The sequence below is a fragment of the Gallus gallus genome, chromosome 1, assembly GCF_016699485.2.
Source record: "Gallus gallus isolate bGalGal1 chromosome 1, bGalGal1.mat.broiler.GRCg7b, whole genome shotgun sequence".
Lineage (NCBI taxonomy): Eukaryota > Metazoa > Chordata > Aves > Galliformes > Phasianidae > Gallus > Gallus gallus.
The window spans coordinates 92,365,634-92,387,353 of NC_052532.1; the positions used below are offsets into that span (position 1 = coordinate 92,365,634).

The 21,720-nt window shown below is 50.1% G+C and overlaps 1 protein-coding gene across 2 annotated transcripts in view; it reads left to right on the forward strand.

The window, feature by feature from the left end:
- The window catches only part of IGSF3 (immunoglobulin superfamily member 3), a 77,237-nt gene that overhangs the window by 24,941 nt on the left and 30,576 nt on the right, over positions 1-21,720 (forward strand). The window lies entirely within an intron of this gene.

Genomic DNA, 21,720 nt, shown 5'->3' on the forward strand with positions numbered 1-21,720 from the left:
TACATATGAGAGTTATTGTTCTCATTTTCTCCGAAACAGAACCAAACTTTTTTTTCTTTCATCCAGTTATGAATTTTTAATTGACTCATTAGATTGAGTGGCTCTTTTTTGGCAGCAAAAAAGCCTGGAGGGAGGTAGGTTTGTTAGCATCTCTGTTCTCTCTGTTTATGTGTGAAATGGATGGTTTTAGTCTCGCTGCACTGGGATCTTTGAGTTGGTTTGCCCCGTGACTTGAAGGAAGAGCCGAGGGAAGAGTCTTCCCCCTTTTCACCAAGGCATACGGCCCTGCGATGGGGGAGCTTGCTGGGGCTGGATGAGACTGCAGTACAGGCTCACACATGGGCTGCTTTCAGTACCAGCATATGTCAGCTTGCAGCAGTGGCTGGGATGTGTCTTTGCTCTTGCCTTCTGAGCAGTATCAAGGGCTTCTGAGGTTGCTAAAAAGCAGATGTGTGGTAGCTAGTTGGGCTTCAAAATACAGCTCAGTACACCTTATGGTCAGCAAACATGGTTGTCCCTCTCCCATTTTTGGTGTCTCATCATGAGGTTCCTTTATTCACTGGGGATCTTGGCTAGAATCTAGTGCTGCTTTTCTGATGTGATGTCAGAAGAGGGTAGGAGTGGCACTGAGGGACATGGTGTAGCAGGCATGGTGGTGATGGACTGTTGGTTGGACTAGAGGATCTTAGTGGTCTTTTCCAGCCTTAATGATTCTCTGATGTCCTGGAGTAAACAGTGCTCCCCAGGCACTTTTAGGGACTGTAATCTCCACTGATCTGAATTTAGGTATGCATTACAAGTACCGATCTCACTTAAGCTAGGAATGAGGCCAGTAATGTGGTTCAAGGGCCCTCTGCTATATGGGAATGTATACCAAGGCTTAATGTTTTTAATCAGCCTTCAGTTCACTTCAATTGCTTCAAAGACAAGTCTCTCTCTGTATCTTGTTACCTCTGTTCTCCTCCTGAACAGCATAATTGGGAAGAAGAGGCTATGCCCAGGCTGGGAGATGTCCTGCACTCTTCCTCCCAGCACATCTTAGATGAATTGCAGGTGCTGAGTGAGGCAGCAAAAAAAACCAAAACCAAAAACAAAACAGGTGCAACTCTACAGGATGCTGTGGAACCGTGGCCTTGTGATTGATTTATGAGAAAGGATTAAGCCCATGTACAAAGTCTGCAGCTCCATTGTTTGCTTTCTGAGCAGAGCTGATAGGGTTGAGTCCTCCAAGGCCAATATGAAATTGCTGAAGCTATTTGTGGGGGGTGGGGAAGGTTTGTTTTTGTTGTTGTTTTCTTTTTTTTAACAGAAGTGTTGTTATGCTCATTTAATGCCATGTGTGTTGCCTAAGCTAGGTGCTGAGGCAGTGTCTGCAGTCGGAGGGTGGAGAGACAAACCTGGAGAGCAACCCATCTTTGTTTAGGTTGTGGTATCTGTCTCTAGGTTGACTGAAGAGAGAGCCTTAACTTGGCATGTAGTGTCGAGTTCTTCCCACAGTGGCTGATGAGGTGTTTCTGTGCGGTAATTTGGTTGAAGCAGCGGGAGTGCCGTGCAGTCTGAGATCCTGGCCCATGCTTCTCATCTTATGTTGATGGGTAAATAAACTTGTGTGTTGCTGAGGGGGGGGGGAAGTGAGCACATGGCAGTTACTTCAGAGTGCGTGAGTCACTGCAAATTTGTACTCCACTCTGTATGTGCAGTGGGTTGTTTGTGTGCCTGTACGCTTACTTAGATAACAGCCAAGAGGCCCAGGTCTAACCTCTTCAGAAGTTTCAGACTTTTATCTCGGTGGGGTTGTTTTTTTTTTTTTTTAATCTGTGCTCCAAAAAACATTGAGCTCTTCTTCAGAAAGTAACTGATTTGAGGGAGGAAATCAAGCTTTGAGGTTTTCCTTTAACAGGTAGCGACAGAGCGGGAGGAAGCCTTTCAAAGCACTTGAGGAGGTGGCAGCTCTTGAACTCTGTATTTTTGGGGAAGCAGCTGCGTGGCATCGATCCTTAACAAGTTAAAGCAAAAGAAAATGAAAGGGTTCAGGATGGGGAGATGCATAGCAACCTCCAAGGTGCTGTGGAATGATGAGGAGATTTTGGTGCAGACTTGAGAGCCAAGCAGCACTTGGCCTCAGCAGAGAGCAGAAGCTGGCTGGTGCCCGCAGGGATGGTCACCGGCCTTCCTGTCATCCCAGGCTTGGATGAGAGAAGGGCAGAGAAGATTAGCATGAGCTGGGCACCTGAGAGGTTTTCACAGGGTTCCAGCATGGTTGGAATGGAAAAGCATCTCTGGAGGCCACCTACTCCAGCCCCTGCTCCAGCAGGGGTCACCCAGAGCGGGCTGACCAGGACCACATCCAGTTGGCTTTGGAAGATCACAAGGAGAGAGACCCCATGGCCTGTGTAGGCAACCTGTGCCGGAGCTCTGTCACCTGCACAGTGCAGCGCTTCCTGATGTTCAGTTGGCACCTCCTGTGTTCATGTTTGGGCTCATTGCCTCTTGTCCTGGCATTCAGCATCACAAGCTTTGGTGGTGCTGGAAGTAGAGGAAAGATTTATACAGGCCAAACACTCCGTGTTGGAAGGGAGGGAGCCAAGTGCATCTCAAACGGGCTTTTGAGAGAAGAGGGTTGTTCTCTTTGGTTAAACTTGCAACCAGAAATCTCCGCTTGTCTGCGGAGAGCTGAAGGGGACGTAAGAGGCAAAAAGAATGAAATGAACTTTTATTGGCTGTAACAGCTGCTGCTGCTTGTTGCCAGCAGCGTCTCCTCTTTGTCAAGTGCTGCCATACGTGATCTGTCTGTGCGCAGAGCTGAGGAAGAATGCCTTCACCCAGCTTTGCTCTGCTGGGGAGAGCAGCAGCTGCCCTGGGGGCCTGGGGTCACTCACCGTGAGAGTAGTCACCTCTGCTCACATGGGTCTCATGGACTTCGCTGGCTGTGCTTGATTCCAGTTGTTAACTGGGCTGAAGGTGGCTTCCCCGAAGGGAGGTGTCAAAGAGAAAGATGACAGTCGTGCAGACAAGGGTCTACTGGTTTGAGTAGGTGCTTTTTACTATTTCTCCCCCCGAGGGACAGGGGAAAGTGTCATACATAGCAGCAGGTTGCATCCTGGGGAAGACAAAGACCAGACCCTTACCAGCTGTGCATAGTGGAACAGTGAGCCAGGAGACAAAAACTGAAACAAGATGTTCAGACTGCCCTGAAAGGTGGCACACCACCACCTCTCCAGGAGTTTTCAGCACCTGACAAGGATCAAGTGAGCAACTGGGTCTGGTCTGACCTTATAGCTGACACTGCTTGGGCAGGAGGTTGGGCTGCAGATCTTGAAGGTCCCTTCCACCCTGCGTTGTGCTATGGTGCATCTCTTGGCTGTGGGGCAGTAGAAAGCAGTATTAGGCACCAGGTGGTATGGAAGGGTGGGTTTTTTTTTCTGGCCTATTTCTTGTATTTCTTACGTTTCTTATTTCTTTGGAGAGTTTGCAGGAGTTGATCTCTGTTGCTTTACTTTGTGTGAAGGTGAAATCTGGAGATCCTAATCTCAGAGAGGCTGGGAAATCTGAAGCCATCTCAGTGGCTTTGCTACCCCCGTGAAGCATGTGTATGTTTTATTTGGCTGAGCAGTCAATTAACCAACGCAAGTTCTAGGGTTGGTTATTGTTGAAATTCCTGCTCTGTGAGTTATATTCATCTTTGCTTGTTCGGGCTGTGCTTGTTGCACTAATTAGTTCCCCAGAGGAGTAAAATGTCCTTCGCTTTCAAATTCCCCTTTAGCTGGCATAAAAAATAAAATAAAATGAAAAAAATTCAAATACCTTCTCCGAGGTGGTCCTCTGCAGCCAGACACAGGGTATTTTGTTCTTACCGTCCTCCTTCACGTGACTACGTTTCCCTGTAGTAGTCTTGGAGAAAACATTTGACTTAGGCTGCTCTGCTTTTTCTCTCTATTCCTACGTATGGAGGAGGAGTGCTTGATAACAAGGGAGGGAGGAGCGCGGGTGAGCTTATTTACCTCCAGCCATTCCTATGGGCACAGTCTGGGCAATGGCAGCAGCAAAGCACAGCACCCGGTTTTTGGAGCATTGTGGGGCTGGGAGGCTTTGGGCATCAGGTCCTCCCTTTCACCATGCTGCCAGCTTGCTGCCTCTCCTGGGGTGCACCCCCCCCTTTCTCCCTCCCTGCTTTCCAGCTGGTGAAATTAGGGATAATAGCGTACAAGCCTTTCACAAAGTCTAAGCTAAATAATTGTAAAGTGCTTTGAGCTCCTCAGATAACGGGAGTTAGGAACAAAGGCTTATATTTCTGCTCTGCCTGGTAATGATCCTGAACGGGATTCGTTTCCAGCCCTGCGTCCTGGAAGCAGTGCTGCTCCAGCTCTGAGCTGGCTTTGCCCTGGGGAAGCGGTGCAGATAGCAGGAGCTGCCGGGCTGGGGCACCGGGCCCTGCCAGCTGTGACCCTGCTGAGGGAGGAAGGCACTAAGACCCTCTCACAGAGCCAGTCTCCCTCCCTCCTTCTGTTTTTTAATCTTGGCTTTAGCTGTAGACAATCTGGCAATGGATTGTGCATGGGCTGGTTCTTCCATGTGCTTTTTACAATACCTTTTTGTGGGTGCCATTCAGGTTGTAACTGAAAGCTTGTAACAGAAATCTCCCCGAGCATCCGAGCATTGCTGGAGAAGGTTCACTTGTTATTGTGTGCATCTTTATCTTGTCCTCTGTGTTATTTTTTCCTGCTAAATGCTTCCAATTACTCCTGTTTTGTTGCAACGTGCGGTCTCCTTTCACACTGGAATTGCTTGCCCGAGTTTTACTATTTGTTTTGTTATCGTATTGCGTATCTCTGCTTCTATGTGCTCAGGCAAAATAGAACAACGTTTAGGCAGATTATACCTGAACGAATGCATAACCCATTGTTGGGCTTCTCTGTGTTCTTTGTGTTGTGGTATTTTTCCCCTTCCTCACCATCCTGCCCCGTTCCTCCCAGCTGCAGGGAGGTGTGTCTGTATGCGTGTGCAAAGGCACCGTAAGGAAAGAAATGTATTTTAAAATGCATTTCTAAACATGGAAATGAATACAGACTCGGGCAATTGCACAGCGCTCTGCTCTTGGCTCTAGCCTTTAGGCCTTTAAAATGCGCCCTCTCCCTCCTAGACTTATGATGCCTTTTACCTGTCATGAAGGGAAGTGCAGAAGCCCAAACGCAAATGTGCTTTCAACCAGTGAAGAATTGCAGCATTTGGCTTGAGTGGGTTTCTGTGCGGTGCTGAACCTGAATAGTAAAGTGGGACCAGCCAGCCACAATGATCTTGGAAAGGAGAAGAGCCTGCAGCAGCCTGGTCCCAGGAGGCTCAGGAATGCGACCTCCAGCCTGGTCTCTTGGTGGTTTGGGGCACCCTTGGCTCTGCTCGGTGTCACCCAATGGGACCAGAGAGCTCACCTGGGTGCCAGTGCAAGGCTTGCCATCCTCTGCTGCTAAGAGCTGTGCTCAACAGCCTGTGCGCCTGTATCGCTTATCCTGCCAGCTCTTCCTCTGTCTGCTTTGCCAGTTCCCAGTAAAACAAGGTATTTGGTAGTCCTAAATGTCCTATTTATAAATAGGATGTCTTTCAGTCTGTTGCTTTGAGAAGAGCAATGGGAGGTGTACAGGCTGCTTTCATAGATTGCCATCATGTCCGGGTGCTCGGTGTCAATAAGAGGTAAAAGATGCAAAGGGTTTTAAGGTGAGATAGAAGAATCTTTAGCCTGGGCATCTGTGTTGTCCCAGACTCTTTTCCCCAAATGGAGGCACTGGAGGATCTCACCCTTCCCCAGCCAAACCAGCTGCCTGGATGAGGGCGGCCGTGGGGCACAGTCTCTTTGTCATGCGTCCCTGAGTGTGCCAGGTAGCGGGCAGCCTGGTGGCTCTGCCCCATGGACCACGCTATGCCTGCTGATGTACCCCACTGGCATTTCTGGCAGCTCTGCCAGGCTGATGGGGTGCGGGGTGCTCTGCTCCCCCACCTCCTGACAGCCACTCGGCGTTAATGTGGAGTGCAGCTGGCAGCATATGGCAGCCGTCCCCGCTCTCAGCAATTGCTCGGTGAACTCTGAAAGTGGAGGACGGTCCCTGCAGCTCCAGCCAGCTGCGGCGCTGAGAAATCCCACAGTGGAGCTGGCCATTTTTCTGTTAACAGCAGAATTTTGCACTCCACACTGCCTGGTTTTTCCCTGCTACCTCTTCGGGGACGTCTTGCTGTGCTTGCTCCTTTTTCCTTCTCCTTTTATCTTTATTTTCCCTTGAGAATTGCTCTATTTGTTCTCTGGTGCCAACCTGGGTTGGATTGCTCTGCATTCCTGTTGATCTGCTGCCCGGAATGGTGAGGGCAGCTGCTCCTGCAGCCTGTCACTGAATGGCTTGGGTTGGAAAGGACCTTAAAGATCATCTGGGTCCGGCCCTCCTGCCACTGGCCGCAGCCCTTTCGGCTGTGACCATCAGATGAACTCTTTACCCACTGAACGGTCCACCCTTTAAATCCATGTCTCTCCAATTTAGAAATAAGGATGTGGTGCCGGACCATGTCAAAGGCCTTGCACAAGTCCAGGGGGACAAGATCAGTTCCCCTTCCTTTGTCCACCTATACCAGCACTCCATCATAGAAGGCCACCACATTGGTCAGGCACAGTCTGCCCATGGTGAAGCCGTGCTGGCTGTGTCAGATCACCTCCACATCCCACCTGTGCCTTCACATCTCTTCCAGGAGGATCTGCTCCATGATCTTCCCAGGATGCTAATGCTTTCCTTGGCTGTTGTAGGGAAAGCAGGGCTGGTGGTGAATGACAAAGCCCCTGTGCACCGGAGGGGAAAGGCAGTGCCCACTGCTGAGCAGCCTGCAGCTCTGTCCCAAACTCTGCCAGTTTCCCCCACTGCCTCCTGCCCTGCGGCACAGACCCAGTGCAGGAGGGCTTCTCCTGATGTGCTGGGAGGGGAGCTGAAGCTGAGATGGGGGCAAAGAAAGCTAGTGGGGGAGAAATTTTTCCATCTTGACTCTGTAGCTGCCCTGTCAGTTTAGCCCTATAACAGTTTTACAATCTTTATCTGATATAGGTTTAAGAGGATTTCCCTGGGCGCAGTGGGATTATTATAAGTCAGAGAGCAGTCTCCAGCTGATATTCCTTCAGCAAGTATTTATTTTAAGTGGGTTTAACTGTATTTAATTTTTTATTTTTATTCTTCTTTTTTTTTTTTGCATGGGTTACAAGTAAATTGTTTACATTATTAGAAAAGTAGATCCTGGATAAAATGAAGGAATGCATTACTGCTTTCCAGCATGGGGGCGGTGGAAGGAAAGCAGCAGCTGGAGGTGGGGAAGAAAGAAGATAGCACAGCAGAGCTGGGGAAAATGTAACGTTATTCCATGCGGCACTGATGGGTAATGCTGCCAGACAGCTGTTTGCAAGTGGATGTAGTGGGGAGCAGAGCAGCAAGAACCGTGAAAGTGCTGCTCTGTCCCTCGGGGAAGGGCTGGCATCTCCCCCCTCGTACCCGGCCCCTAAGCCAGCTAGCTGACCTCACAGCATGGTTACACTAATGCCTTCCCCCAGTTCTGGATTTCACCTGCAGATGGGAAGAGCACCACCACCAGCATCTCGAGTCCTGATGGGATGGCAGCCTTTCAGTGTCCACACTCTGGCTCCCTGGGTCTTGTAGGGCTTTATTCGCACTGCTTGAAATGTTAGCGCGGGGCTCTGCAAAGAGGTGGTGGTAAAAGGATGACTGCCCTGGGGGCGTCCTTCTGTCTCAGGCATGGTGTGTGCTCAGATCTTCTCAGACGTTGTTCTTCAGATTTTCCAGCCTCTTCTTTGAGAGTGAGTTATTTATGGAGCCGTCCATTACCAAATGGGTGTTGTGATTGTAACTTGTAATACTGGATTTCCTCTTACCGTGGGTGAGAAGGTGCAAAGTCCACCTGCTGATTTATTCTGCGGGGTGGAAACCGAAAGCGGGTCCCAAAGCAGCAGGTAACCATGGTTTTAGAGGTTTAATTAAGAGGGTTAATGTGAGGCTGTCGTTAAATTAGAGGGTTAACGTGAGACACCAGAGCCTTGTTATCCAGTGTTGTGTCAGCGTACCACAGATGACCACCAGCCCTCTGGCACTGCATTGTCACATTCTGAGCTCCTTCAGGTGTACAGGTGCCACCTGTCCACCTCCCTGCAAAACGGCAGGTGATGCCTGTGTGCTGGGATGACCCACCTGGCCATGCTGCACTTGGACACAGGGACAAGGCTGGAGAGGAGGTGTGGTTGCTAGTCATCCAAAAAGCCTCATTTGGCAGCTGAACCCACACAAGTGTGTGGGTGCATCCAGAGGATGTGGCACTGGCACAGGTGGTCCTGTGTAACCAGTGCCTCTATGTATGAAGGGCTTCTGCCTCTTCTTTCTCGGGTTCATGGTAAGCCAAGGCAGAGCTGGAGCTCTTGGTCAGGGTAAGTGGAGGAGCTTCTGTTCCATGCAGGGATGGAGAAGCTGGTCATCATCAGAGTGCTGCGCTGAGAGTTGAAATCTAGTAAAAGGCAGGTAGAAAAAGGGATGAGAAGGCAAGAGGAGGAGGAGGGAGCATGAAAGTGGCAGGTAGGAAGAAGACCTCGTGTAGGTGGTGAAGAACAGTGGGACGTGTAGGAGTGTGGCATCCAGGAGGTGCTGGAGCAAGGGAGGGCTTTGTTTGTATAGGGATGGACAACCAAAGGGCCATGGCTAGGCGGGCTGGACGGAACATGCTCGCTCCCTCCTGCAGTGAGAGGAGGCCCACCAGAAATATGGCACTGCCACCTCCGGCTGGTCTCCTGCTGTGGGCGTCGTAGGGGGTCTTTGCCACCCTTTTCACGTGTCCTTCAGCAATACCCTAGGCTCTGTTTTAGGCTCCTGACCCTGGAATAGGAGAGCGGGATTTTAGTGCTGCCTTCCACCAGGGCCATCGGGATGCAGTAATTACTGTTGCAGTGCCTCCCACCCTTTCTTCCTCTCCCCTTGCGCCTGGGAAGTAGGAGGCAGCACGGCACGCTTTGAGGAGCTCCTTTTGAAGTGACTTTATGAGTAACGGGCTGGCGAGCTGTAGGAAATGAGATGCTGGCACTCTGCTCTCAGATCATTTCCACTCCCTTATGTCTGCGGCCGGAGCAGCGTCTGCTGCCTGCCTGTCCTCAGAGACCTGGGGCTCGTCAGATCTCATCAGCTTCAAGAGGCTCCTGCCAAGGGTCTGATGTCAGTGGAGGGAAGGGGAGAGGAAGAATCGGGAGGCTATTTGTGTGGTGAGATAGGTAGCAGTGCTGTGGCTTGGACACACATATGTGGGGTCCAGCATGGCCAGAGCCTGGGTCCATCCTGTCCCTTGTCGCCTGCAGGATAACGTCATTGGAACAGAAATGCCGGTCCTTCTGGTGATATGCAGGGTGCAGGACTGCTGTTGGGGTGTGTGCCTGGAGTAGTGGGACGGCCCCTCTGTGCTACCGGGAACCCAACCTGGTTAGGCTTACGAGACATGACAGCATCACAGTCTAACGTGGTATTGCTGCAGGCAGCCGTACTCTGCGACAGCAGCACTGGCATTGGGGACATGTCACTTGAAGCTTGTCATGACACACATCTGGCCGTCGAACAGGCAGTGTATAAACGCGTCTCCCGGTCACCAGCCTGCTGGCAGCGTGCAAAGAGAGTCTCTTTGCCAGGGCAGCCTCTTATGTTGCTCTCGGTGAGGTACTGTTGCATTGCTGGGCCAACAAAGTTGTTCGTGCTGCTTGTTGTGTAGCCGTGTAAAATCAAGAGTCTGTGTTTGGCAGCAGTCCGTGCTGCAAGAGCGGGCACTGCCCTCATCCCTGCTCGTCATGTTGGTGCTCCTCTGGGGGGAGCAGCAGCAGCTTCTTCAGCAGATTTTGCCTTTGTTTCCTTTGGGTTAATCTCCTTCTTGGCACCTGATCATTTGCCGCTCTGGGGAACGCACATGGCTTTGCCCGTTGCATGTTTGGAATTCTCATCTCCCTGGCTTTAATCCCCATCTGGGAACCATGGCTGGTGCCTGAGGCCCAGGGCTGAGCCTTTTGGGGTCCTGCTCCTGATGTCGGTGCCCAGGTGGGGGCAGCTCTTGGATATCAGAGGGAGGTGGTGCACTGAGTGAAGGCCAGCTTCCCCAGATGGTTCTTAATGGTTCCCATAAGACAGGTGAGTGTCAGCGTTGCTGCTTTGCTGCCATTCCCGTCACATTGCTGTGGTTGCCCCTCGTCCCCCAGCCTGCTCTTGCCGTAAGCAGGATGTAGGGTGTGCCCCTGGCACCCCTTCTTCCAGCCCCATGGAAGCAAGTCTAGGCTCCATGCTCCCATTGCTGCTCCTTTATCTGCCCTTTGGGGTGCTGAGTTTCCTGCCTTCCTCATTCCCCTTTCGGCGTGCTTCTGTCGGTGTGTCATTAGCTGCAGCGAAGCATCGCTCCCAGGAGTGCTCTCTGGCTGACATTAGTGGCAGACAGTGACTAAAACAAAGAGACAGCTCGGTGTGCACAGCGTGTTCGCTTTGTGCGTCTCGTGCTCCTTGCTGCTGGTGGGAGCTCAGGAGGGATCGCGGATGTGGAATAAACAGGAGAGCTCGGAACAAGTGACACCGTAATCCCTCCCTGCCCCCGCCTTCCCATCCCCCTTTTTGCAGGCATTAGTTTGATTAAAATTGCATGAGCCCACATGCGGGCGTGTTTTATTTCATTTATTTGTTTCCTACTGGCAGAAGACCGTTTTGAGGTCCCAGCAAGCGGCTCTGCCCTGTGGGGAAGCATCTGGGGAGCACGGGGAGCAGGATAAGGGGTTTTGGTGGTGCTTTCCAAGATTTGTCCTGTGCAGTGTTCGTGGCCTGCTGCTGTGGGGCTCGTTGCGCTGGCAGGACCTGCTTTTCCTGTGGGGTGCTAAACAGCAGCGTGCACTCCCCTGCAGAAGGAGGATAGGAGCTGCAGCTCCTGGCAAGAGCCTGTCCTGTGTGTCTGGGGATGGAGGGGCTTCCCTACTTCCCCTAAAATAAAGAAACAGGGAAGTTATCAGAACACTGAGGAAAAACCCAAAGTGCTTCACCTTCGGTTTCCTTTCCCAGCCGGCTTTGAGCACCTTGGTTAGCAAGGAGTGAAGTCATTGCTTCCAGAGCAAGGACGTGCCCTGAAAGAGGCTGTGCTGAGCTGCCCCCTGTGCATCTGCAGCTTGGGTGGTGGGGGTCCCCGGGTTGGGTGAGAACACGGCTGCTCTGCCGTACAGGGAGGGGAAGTGTGGGCCATCCGGGAGAGGTTAAGCGTTGCAAAGCAGCAGGTGAGAGGGAGGCACTGAATTTCAATCAGGCAGCAGTGGGGAATGAAATCTCCTTGCTTATAATTCAAGCTCCCAGCTCGGGCATCCCTCTCTTTTACCTTGGAGCAAATCTCCTGTAATGCATAGGAAACAGCTCAGCAACTGCAGTCCTGCCTGCCATTGAGGCAGAAGCTGGAGTTTATTAAAGACGTGCAGAGCTCTATAAAATATATATATATATATATTTATGATCTTCTTGAACTTAATCATTACAAGTCAAATATTTGAATAGGTAGGGGCAAGCATGTGATGATGCCTTTCATATTTCTCCTTGGTTACGCTTGCTCCGTGTGTATTTGGATGCTTGGCCGGGGGCGAGAGGGAGACGAGGGATGAAAGGGACTTAGTATAGAAGGGGGAAACGGGAACAGAGCGGAGAAGAAAGCAAATGAAACTACTGAAGGTAAAAATAATAACAATTAGGCTGGGGGGGACTGAAAGGAGGCAGAAGAATAAAACTGGGCCTTTGAAGAGAAAGGGGATAGACAGTGAAGCCTTTTATTAAAAAATTAAGTGGTTGAGTCTGAAGGTAAATGAGGAACCTGCAAAGAAGCGGTAAATAAATAAATAAATAAAAAGAGGAAGACAGGAAGGAGAGAAACACTTAAAAGGGAAATGAGAGGTTTTCGCAGGTGTGTGCTGTTGAGCGTGTCAGCAGAGAAGCTCCATAATCACCTCTAATGTGTGACAGGTACTGGAGGCTTTGTGAAAACAAACAAAGCCCAAACCTTGCAATTATTTGCCCCATCCTTGGAGGTGCTCCAGGCCAGGTTGGATGGGGCCCTGGGCGGCCTGAGCTGGTGGGTGGCAGCCCTGCCCATGGCTGGGGGCTGGGTGGGCTTTGAGGTCTTTTCCAACCCAAGCCATTCCTTGGTTCTGTGATTGTCAGCCTCTTAAGTTCTTTATCCTCAAATTCTTTTCGTGCTGTTTTGCGTCCCTCTTTGGAGGTTGGGTTGGCGTTGGCAACATGGAAGTTGACCTTTTTCTTGCGCCATATGAGGCAGTTCATTTTGGATTTGAACTGTATATCCTCTTCAGTCTCTTTAAGACCCCCTCCTCCATGTGGACATCCTTCGATTATCAAAGTAAACTGCATGGATTGAAGTATGCAGTAAAACTATTTTAACATGCAAGTGTAAGAGGCTGCATTAGTTTAACTGAAATCACTTTGCATGGATTTTTCTGGCATAAACCAGTCGTTAATAGATCCAGGATGTCTGGGGATGATCGAGTAGTCAAATAAACTTGCAGTGAATTTTAAGGGAAAATGGCTTTCTGTCTCTTCTCTGTTGTTTTTTTTTTTCCTCAGTGATGGTTAGAAGAATGAAGATTTTTTTCTTAAACAAGGGGTGCTTTTGCCTTTTTTGATCACTTCCCTGCTTGTTTACGTTAGGGGGAGTAGGGTGCAGCAGTGCTGTGTAATTCATTTCACTGTAGAGTGGTGAAATCTGGAAGCAGCAGCCTGGTGGAACTGTCTGGAACCTCAGGTGTGAGCCCTATTCCCATCTTTGCGAATGGTCCGTAAACATCATGTCTTCCTCAAAGAAGTTTTCTTCCAGGTGTTTTGTTAATAGAAATAAGCCAAGACTTAAGAGCTCTCAGACTCTGACAGAAGCTCCCTTCCCTCGCTGATTTCCCCACTCTTCCTTTTGTGCTGCCATGTGCTCTTCAGTCACCCTTGAGTCTGCCAGGCACAGGAGACCTGAATACCTAATAGGTTCAAGCAAGGCTTTTGGAAAAAGTACAGAATACTTAAGAAAAAATAAATCTGTCTTGTCATTTTAATGTAGCAGAAAAGGGAACGGCCAAAAGCTCTTTCCTTCTTCTTTTCTGAAGGTTATGTTTACAGGAACTTAGGTACGATTTGAAATGTGATAGCCTTCGTAACTGTCCCACTTGATAGGTTTTGGGGAACGGGACTTTGGTAGGCAAGATGGGAGGATGTGTCCTAGCTGCACCACAAACAGGGCTCCTGAAAATCTACCTTTGGTGGTTTTATTTGGTTTGAGTGGATGAATGGGTCCCCACTGGTGCTGATACCAGGGCTGAGTTTTGGTAAGAGTTCTTTTACGAAAGAAAGAGAGAAAGATGTGAGTAGAGGGACTAGTAGAGCTTGATTTCCTGTGGCTTTTGCTTCGTGGTTGAATTCCTGGGTATCTAATAACGTGCAGTCATTGCTTTTCTTGATTGGGATGTTCCCATGGTTGTCTTCAGGGTTACTTCTTTGGTGTGTGAGGTTTGAACAAACACTACACTCTTTTCCTGAATAGTTCTGTGTGGTGGGTATCTCCTCTGCTTCTTCGGCTGTTTCATGAAACCAGTGAGGATTTGTTCTGAGACCACTATCCATCTCTCTGTGTTCATTTCCAGTTCTGCTTGCTTGTGTTAGGAAAAAAAAAAAAAGAAGAAGAAAGAAGAGCCATTTGGATCAGGTAGTTAAGAGAAGTTGTCTCCCCAGGACACAGGTGATACAAGATCACGTATCTTATCAGGCTCCCAGTATGTTCTTTATTTGCATGCCATAGTTCCTCTGCATGAGGAATCTTGAGCCTTCAGCCTTTATAGGTGCTTGAGAGACAAGCCGTTATCTTGGTTGGTGCTGGAGAGAACAGACTGACGCTGAGCAAGCTGGGCTTCAGGTGAAGAGCAGGCAGAGCTGGTGGCATTTCTGGGTGGGAAACACTGGATGTTGCCATTGTGCTGTGCCTTTCCCAGCCCCCTGAGCACGCGGCAGCCAGCAGAGCATCTGTGCTTTGCCTGGGCTGGTGTCTCAGCCTGCCTCCGCTGAGGGCACGCGCTCGAGCAGCAAAGCAAGTGGAAAGCTTTGTGCTGGTCATTTTGCCATTTACCTACAGGGTGGTGAACGGCAGCTGGGAAGCTGACAGCTTTCAGCGCCTTTTGCACTCCGATGCAGTAGCAAAACAGGCAGCGACGGGTAAAAAAACGAGCTGTCTGGAGACCTGGGGACAGCAGCGTGTCAGCTGTGCTTGGCTCTCACTCAAAGGTTTCACCAGTAGAAGGCTGGAAGCACTATAAATAAAATCCTGGATTCTGCAGGAGTCGGTGATATTGATCCTGCACTGGAGACATCGTAGAAACTTCCTATTTACTAGTTTATTCTTGACTTATTTTCTTTGCTTTTTTTGTTTGTTTGTTTGCTTTAATGCGCTGCTTTGATAACAGTGTGTTCCTTTGGATTAATGATAGCAGCACCGAAAACATCTTTATTTAATGGATGTTTTGTTTCCTGAATACTTAAAATTTAAAAGTGCCTCCTTGTTCAGCACTACAGAGGGCGTGGGATAGCCTGGAAAACCTGGAGCCCCGACCTGTAGAAGACCTACAAGTGTATTGCAAGACTCAGACCTACCAGCCCGTGCCTCAAGTTGGGAGGCAGAATTCACCAAGGGCAGAATTCAGGACCTTTGGTCTTTGTGAGACGTGTTACTGACAAACCATAAAAATGGTTAGAATATGTCATTTGTGCAGCAGGAACTACTGAGTGAATCATTTCTGCCTGCCTGCCATCGGAGTGGCTGTCCTGGAGGCAGTGAGCGAAAGGATTTATTTGTGTACCTTACCAGAGCAGTGCAGAACTTTGTGGCGGGGAGGCATCATCATTTCCATCAAGTGGTCCTCATTTGCAGCTTTCCCACCACCTCAAGAAGCCCTGTTGCCTTTTTTCACCTCCTTACAACGTAGCACGGTTGGTAGGCAAAGTGGTGTCCCCTTCTGTTGCTGCTGGGGGGTGCTGCTCAGGTCTTGTAGGCAGTGCTCTGCAGAGAGAGCAACTTCTATTGGTGGTAGCCATCTATTGGTGGGGTGACAACCAGGGAGGTCAGCTGGAGTCTGAGAGAAGGGAAGGGCACTGGGTGTTTTGAGATGCCCAGACCAATAGGTTATAAATATGTTTATTAAAAGGTTTCAATATAAAGATGCCCAACAGAAACACACAGAAAACGTGTGTGCCAGCCTAGCTTTTGTGGAGGGGCTTGATTGCTATGCTGAAGCAGGAGAACAGCTGTTAACAGTCTCCGGAGCACTACCAAGCACAGCACTTTGGCTCCTCTCTTCCTGTCCTTATCCCCTGTGTCCTAAATCACTGCCACCTGAGCTAGAAGAAACTTGGAGCATAAAGAGCTTAAAGAGAAGAGGTGGCTGTTGCTGCGTGTGTAAGAGGCAAGATGGTAGAAGTACAGTAGAAAGAAACTCATTGGGAAAATGGATTTGCAGTAGTGGATATTATTTGGATTAATCCGTGCGACCTTTCTGTGATTGCAGAAGTCTGTCAGCTATTTGGCTGAATTTGCTTGTTTTAATTCTGCTTTGTGCTGTCTTCAGTGCAGGAAGAGAGCAGGTGTTGCTCGTGGTTGGAGAACTTGGCCTCCATCCTGCAAGAGATGGACTGTGCCTTTCATTCATCGCGGGGGTGCTAGCTTCAAAACAACAGGTCCGGGCTGCCAAGGCCTTGTTGGAAGAAGGTGGCTTGGAAATGTGCAGAAGGGCCAATGTCCTTCGTTCCAGCTCCAGAAATACCTCCAACTCATGCTGACTTCGCGGCTTGGTAGACAGCTTACTGTCTGGTGAAGATGGGTATTTATATATATTATGTTATAAACAGTTTCCATGCTTTGAATGGGACTGTTAGAGAAGTTGTTTCCAATTGTAGATGGGATCTTTTTGTTCTTCGATTTCAGAGCCTTCTGCGTTCTGCTTATGGAATCGTTTGAGTTGGAAGGGACCCTTAAAGGCCCACTAGCCCAACTCTGCAGTGGACAGGGACATCTGCAGCTCCATCAGGTGCTCAGAGCCCTGTCAAGCCTGACCTTGAACGTCCCCAGGGATGGGGCTTTATCTGCTAACCTGTGTCTGTCAACAGTCTGCTTAGAAACAAACATGAAGATGTGATTCTGGTCTCTCCTTCCCTCTTCGTGCAGCAGAGAGCCAGCACTTTTACTTTATCTTCCCTCGGGGACTTAAGATGTAGACAAGGGCTGAATAGAAATCAGGGCTGTAGTGTAAATTAAAACCTAATTCTGTCCTTCCTTTGGTGCTTTGCTTGCGGGGACTGAAACGCTCTATTCTTGCGTGATCAGTAGGAAGGAGGGTTTTGGAGGGGACGGGCAAATCAGGGCAGGAGATCCAGGGCCAGCTTTTTGGAGGCATGCACTGGTTGCCCACCTCTGTTGCTGACATGTGCCTGCTGAGCCCTGACAGGCAGGCACGGGTCTCTGCGCAGTCGGTTTCCACATCTCTGCCCTTAGCTCTCAAGTGTTGTTAAGTAAAACGCATCGGCTTAACCCTGTGTGAAAGAGGTGTGTGCTCTGCCCTTGTATTTGCAGTGGCTTAGGCTTGCATTAAGCTGTGGTGGCTTGCTGGTGGCTGCCCGGCTCAGGATCAGAGGGAGCGCTAAACACTCAGCGAGGTGAGTTCTGGAAGAAGGATTTGGGAGCTGAGTCACCTCGACTCGCTGCAGGAGGTCTTTGCTCTGTTCCTGCAGCACTGCAGCCACGGAGCAGGACTGCAAAAAAAGCATGCGTGTTTGAGGGGTTGGAGGTTTCCCTCCCTGCTCTCTGTCTCTGCCACGTGCTTGGGCTCTTTGGAAACTTCTGCGTCCTGAGCATCCCTGTCCTCAAGGCTGGTTCCAGTATTGCTGTGGCTCATTTTTGCTTAACGTAGAAATGATGACTTTCCCTTCTGGGTGCTACCTCCTTTCACACACCACTCCTTTCTGGCTTCTCCGTTCTGTTTTCCTTTAATGAAGTTGCTTGAACTTCTTCACCTCAATTAGCTGTCCTAATAACCAGATGCTTCTCAGGGTGCTTGGGGACTGGGTGTACGGGGAGAGACGAAGCAACTGGCTGGCAATAGCCTGCCCCTTTCTACTTTGGCTGAGAGCAGAGGGGCTGCAGGGCATGGCAGAACAGGGGCAGCCAAGGGAAGGGACACCAGCAACTCAGAGGAGCACTGGTCCCCACCAATTCACTTGGGGCTGAGCATGCTGAATGCTTCCCCAGGACGCGTTGGTGCATCCTAATGTGTGGCACATAGGGTGTGCTGGCAGGGAACGTGCTGTTGGCAGGGTATGGCTGCAGCAGGACCAGGAGGAGCGCGAGTAATGGGTAGCATGGGGCAGGGTGGGTGTGACTAATGGGCCCCACAGCACCGAGGGAGAAGTTCAGGCCCTGAGTCAGAAGGCTGAGCTCATTTGCAGTTTACACGTCCTCCATCTGATTCTTTTCTCCCCTTTCTTCTACTTTCTTGTCTTCCGTGCCCTTTCCCGCTGTCTGTCTGAACTTGTCTGGCTGCTTTGAGAAAAGCATTTCTGTCGCTGTAATCACTCCAGCCAGTCATTAATGTACAAACAAGGCTACTATTGTAATCTGGGGATTTATTGCTGCTGCTGTGAAACAACTGCCGTACCATCTCACTTACTTAACTCTTCAGTTCCCCATTCACCTCTGCTTGTGGCCGAGTTGGTAGCAAGCTGCCCTTTTAGGGAGCTGTGGGTGTGCTGGTTTATTGCTTTCCTGCTTTCCTTGCTGAGTACTGCAGTGGTATAATTGCAGACAGTTGCAGTGTTTCACCGTGGATTTATTGGTTGTGGAGCAACTAAAAATGACTCTGCTTGGGCTTCTCATTCGAAGCAACTCTTAAACGTTCACACTGGGATTACAAACATGTTCTGACCGCTTTTCTTTGTACCACAGCACAAATGCTGCCTTCCCTGTCAGGATCCTGAAGGGAATTCACCAATTTTAACAAGTACACGACTTCTTTTTAAAAGGGGTTTTAAAAATCAGTATTTTCTCAGCTGCCTTTTATTTCAAAGCTGCCTTTACCAATCCCCACTTCTCAGACAAGACAGTGCAGCTTGGGCTTTGCTGGAGAGAATTAATTGCCACCCCAAGCAGGCTGTTGACCCTTGTGAATTTCCCTCATGGCACCAGGAACCCATCACTACGTGCTGCTAGGTGAGGAGAAGGACAAGTTTTGTGTGGAGACCATTTCTCGTGCTCCCCCTGCTCTCTGCTGAAGGCGCCAGGGATTTCTAGGTGGAATCTGAGAATGAGGTGAGCAGAAGTTATTGTCAGTGCACTATCTGCTTGCTTTTGTCCACCTGCGGAGGTGACGTTTGGGGTTCTTCAGTCTTTTTGCAGCATATAGCAGTGTTTTCTTCCTCTGAAGGTATTCCAGGTAGGAAGTGCCCGGTGTGCTGCAGCAGGTATGGATTGGAGGCATGTGCAGCTAATTGCCAGGAATGAGGGCTGGAGAGGATTACACCACTAATCTAGGTATCTGTTCAGCCTTATCGCCACCCCTTCCTGCCGCCGCACACACGCACACGTATTTGGTTCCCATAAGGAATGGAAATCAGGGCATCTTCTGCTGCCTTGGGGCGGCTTGGGTGGTGGGCTCCTGTCCTGTCTGAGTTGTATTACCATAGAATCACACAGTCATTTGAGGTGGAAGGGACCCTTAAATAAGGCCATCCAGTCCAACTCCCCTGCAGTGAACAGGAACACCTACAGCTCCATCGGGCGCTCAGAGCCCTGTCTAACCTGACATTGGGTGTCTCTAGAGCATCCACCGCTTCTCTGGGCAGCCTGTTCCTGTGTGTCAACACCCTTATTGTAAAAAAGTCTTTCTTATATCCAGTCTAAATCTCCCCCGTTTCAATTTGAAACCATTTCCCCTTGTTCTGTCACCACAGACCCTGCTAAAGAGTGTCTCATCCCTTCTTACAGCCCCCCTCTAGACACTGAAAGGCCACTCTCAGGTCTCCTCGGAGCCTTCTCTTCTCCAGGCTGAACAGCCCCGAACCGGTGGTGCTGGCACCATGCTTTGTCTTGAGCAGCTTGTCTTGCAAACACAACCAGAGGGATGGAAAGGGGGTTGGTGGCACTGAGCTGGGATCCCTGTGGGGCAGCAAGATGTCACAGGGCAGATGGAGACATAACTCTTGCGCTAATTCCTGTTAAAATCCAGAGCAGTATTTCTCAGCCAAAAGCAGCTCCCTAGGAGTAGGGAGTGCACATATTTGTTCTTCCTAAGTAGTTCACACTTGACACTTGGCAAGCTTAGCTCTATCCAGAAGGTTGGAACTGGGCAGTTGGGGACACGAAGTAGTACCATGCAGTGCCTACGAATTGTCTTGGAGGGTAAAAGCAAGAATGAAACCCAAGGGAAGAAGAGGCTGGTGGGGCTTTGCTTGGCCTTCAAGATGGCCCTGCTGTGCTGGCTGCCCTCTCTAAGTAGCTTTACTCCTGAGGAGCCTGCAGTATAAGGCTGCCATAGAAATGAGTGATTGTTACCAGCCCGAGCCTCTGGCTCCCAGCCTGTTGCTCTTTGTGCATTGCTTAACAAGGAAATAGCATCCCAGCCAGGTTCACTGCCTTGCCTGGGAGCACATGAGATGTTAGTAGCTCTCTGATTTGTGGCTGGCACAGAACAGCTTTGCAGCCTACTCCTTGTGGGTGATTGAGGTTTGGATAGCCAAGAACAAATCAGAGCCTGCCTGGGGAAAGGGGAGACACCTGGGTTTTCTTTGCCCTTTTGAGGTAAAGTTCAGGAACCGGGGCTGGTTTTGGGGTTTGGAGGAAAGCGTGTTGGAGACCTTGAGGGGGTGTAGGGAGTCCAGACCAGGGAACTCCAGTCTGTGCTCCTGGAGACTGTAAGCCAGTTCTTTATCCTGAAGCAAGCATCTTCATTCCCAGTCTGCCTATCCTTCTGCTTTCTTCATGGGTGCCCCTCACTTGTGCCTTATTGAGGTGTGCGTGTTTGAGATGGGTCCGTCTGCAGCTTGTATGGACAGCGGAGGGGTGCTCATGGGCATCCCTGGGAAGAGGGGATTGGGAAGCACAGGTGGGCTCCTTCCTCCTCTTCCTCCTGGCAGCAGGGCTCTGGGCCTGTCCCTGGCTGGGTCCCTGACACCCTCTAGTGGCAATATTGACATCTAATGTTTCAGCAGCTCTTCAAACTTGGGGGTTGCAAACAGCCCCTCTGCAGCAACTGGTGGCTCAGGGCTAATAGGAGGTGGTGTATTTCTTACCCTGCTGACTCATGATAGCAGCGAGGGGTGGGCTCAGGGCTAGGCTGTGTTGCTGGGGGGGGAAGCATGGTGCAGGAGAGCAGAGAGAGCTGCATGCCCGGTTTTCCTCCAGGAATGCATTTTGCAATAGTTATGGTGTGTAAGATGCTAATCCTCCCACTGGGTTATGACCTGGAAATATGGAATCCAGTAAGCACAACGATGCCTGTAAACAGCTTGCGGAGTGGGATGATGAGCAAGACGTGGCTGTGGTCCTCCACTTTTCCCTTCCCACCATGGGAGCTGTGGGCAGCCATTGCCATGGACTTTGCATGGGGAAAAAGGCTTCCTCTCATTGGCACTTGCAGGGATTTCAAATCAAGGAAAGGAGAATGGGCAAAGCACTCCTTTCACCCATCCTTGTAGGGAGGCAGGTGTAGTAGGGAGCTCTGCCTATGAAGCAGCCCAGTGGGAAAGTGACTCCAGAGAGATGACGGTGATCAGATTTAACTTATTTAAACAATCTAAGAAAAGTTATAAGAGTCCATAGCTGGAGGGCAAAGAGAAGGGAGCTGCGCTGCTCTGGAAATTATTCAGAAAGGTTTGAAATGAGAAATTGAAGTCTTCCGTGCAGACGCAGTGAGCTGGTGAGTTTGGCTGCCAGCTGCCAGCCCTGCACTGCTGGGGCAGTAAATTCCTTGGGAAATGCACGCTTGGTCAAAGCAAATCCGCTGGGCTGGGCTGGGCTGGGCAAGTAAAGATTTCCTTCTTGTTTACTCCATCTTGTGGCTTTTTTTCTACCCTCTCTTTGATTTTGCTGCCATAAATAACGCCAGCGGTTGTCTTCATGGCAACTGATTGCTTTCTCTAGCAGCGCCTGAATGAAGCAGATGCAGCTTTTGGCAACGTAACCAGTTTTGTCAGATCTTCCAGCGTTGTCAATGAAACTGAGCTGAGATGTGTTAATGATATTCCCCTGGTGCGTGGTGGAACCGTGGGCACTGACAGGTTCACTAGTGCTGCCTTGTGTGCAGACTTGAGGGGAAGGCTTGCGTTGCTCCTTCCGTGTGATGAGACAGCAGGGGTTGGAAATACTTCCTTCTAAGAAAGCCTGTCTGCTGGTAATGTTGCCCCCCTACTCTCCAGACGTCACTGCCTGCATCCAGAGGGCAGCCGTGCAGGCACAGCGAGGTGACACAGCTGGGATGGGATGCCTCCCAGCCTCAGCTTGCACTGATGTGCCCACCTCTGGAACTGCCATGGAGAAGACATGACAGGGCTTTCTGTCCCATTTTGCGGCCGTGTTAGGGCTTTGTGCCCTGTCCTGCTGGTTGTGTCCCCCGCTGAC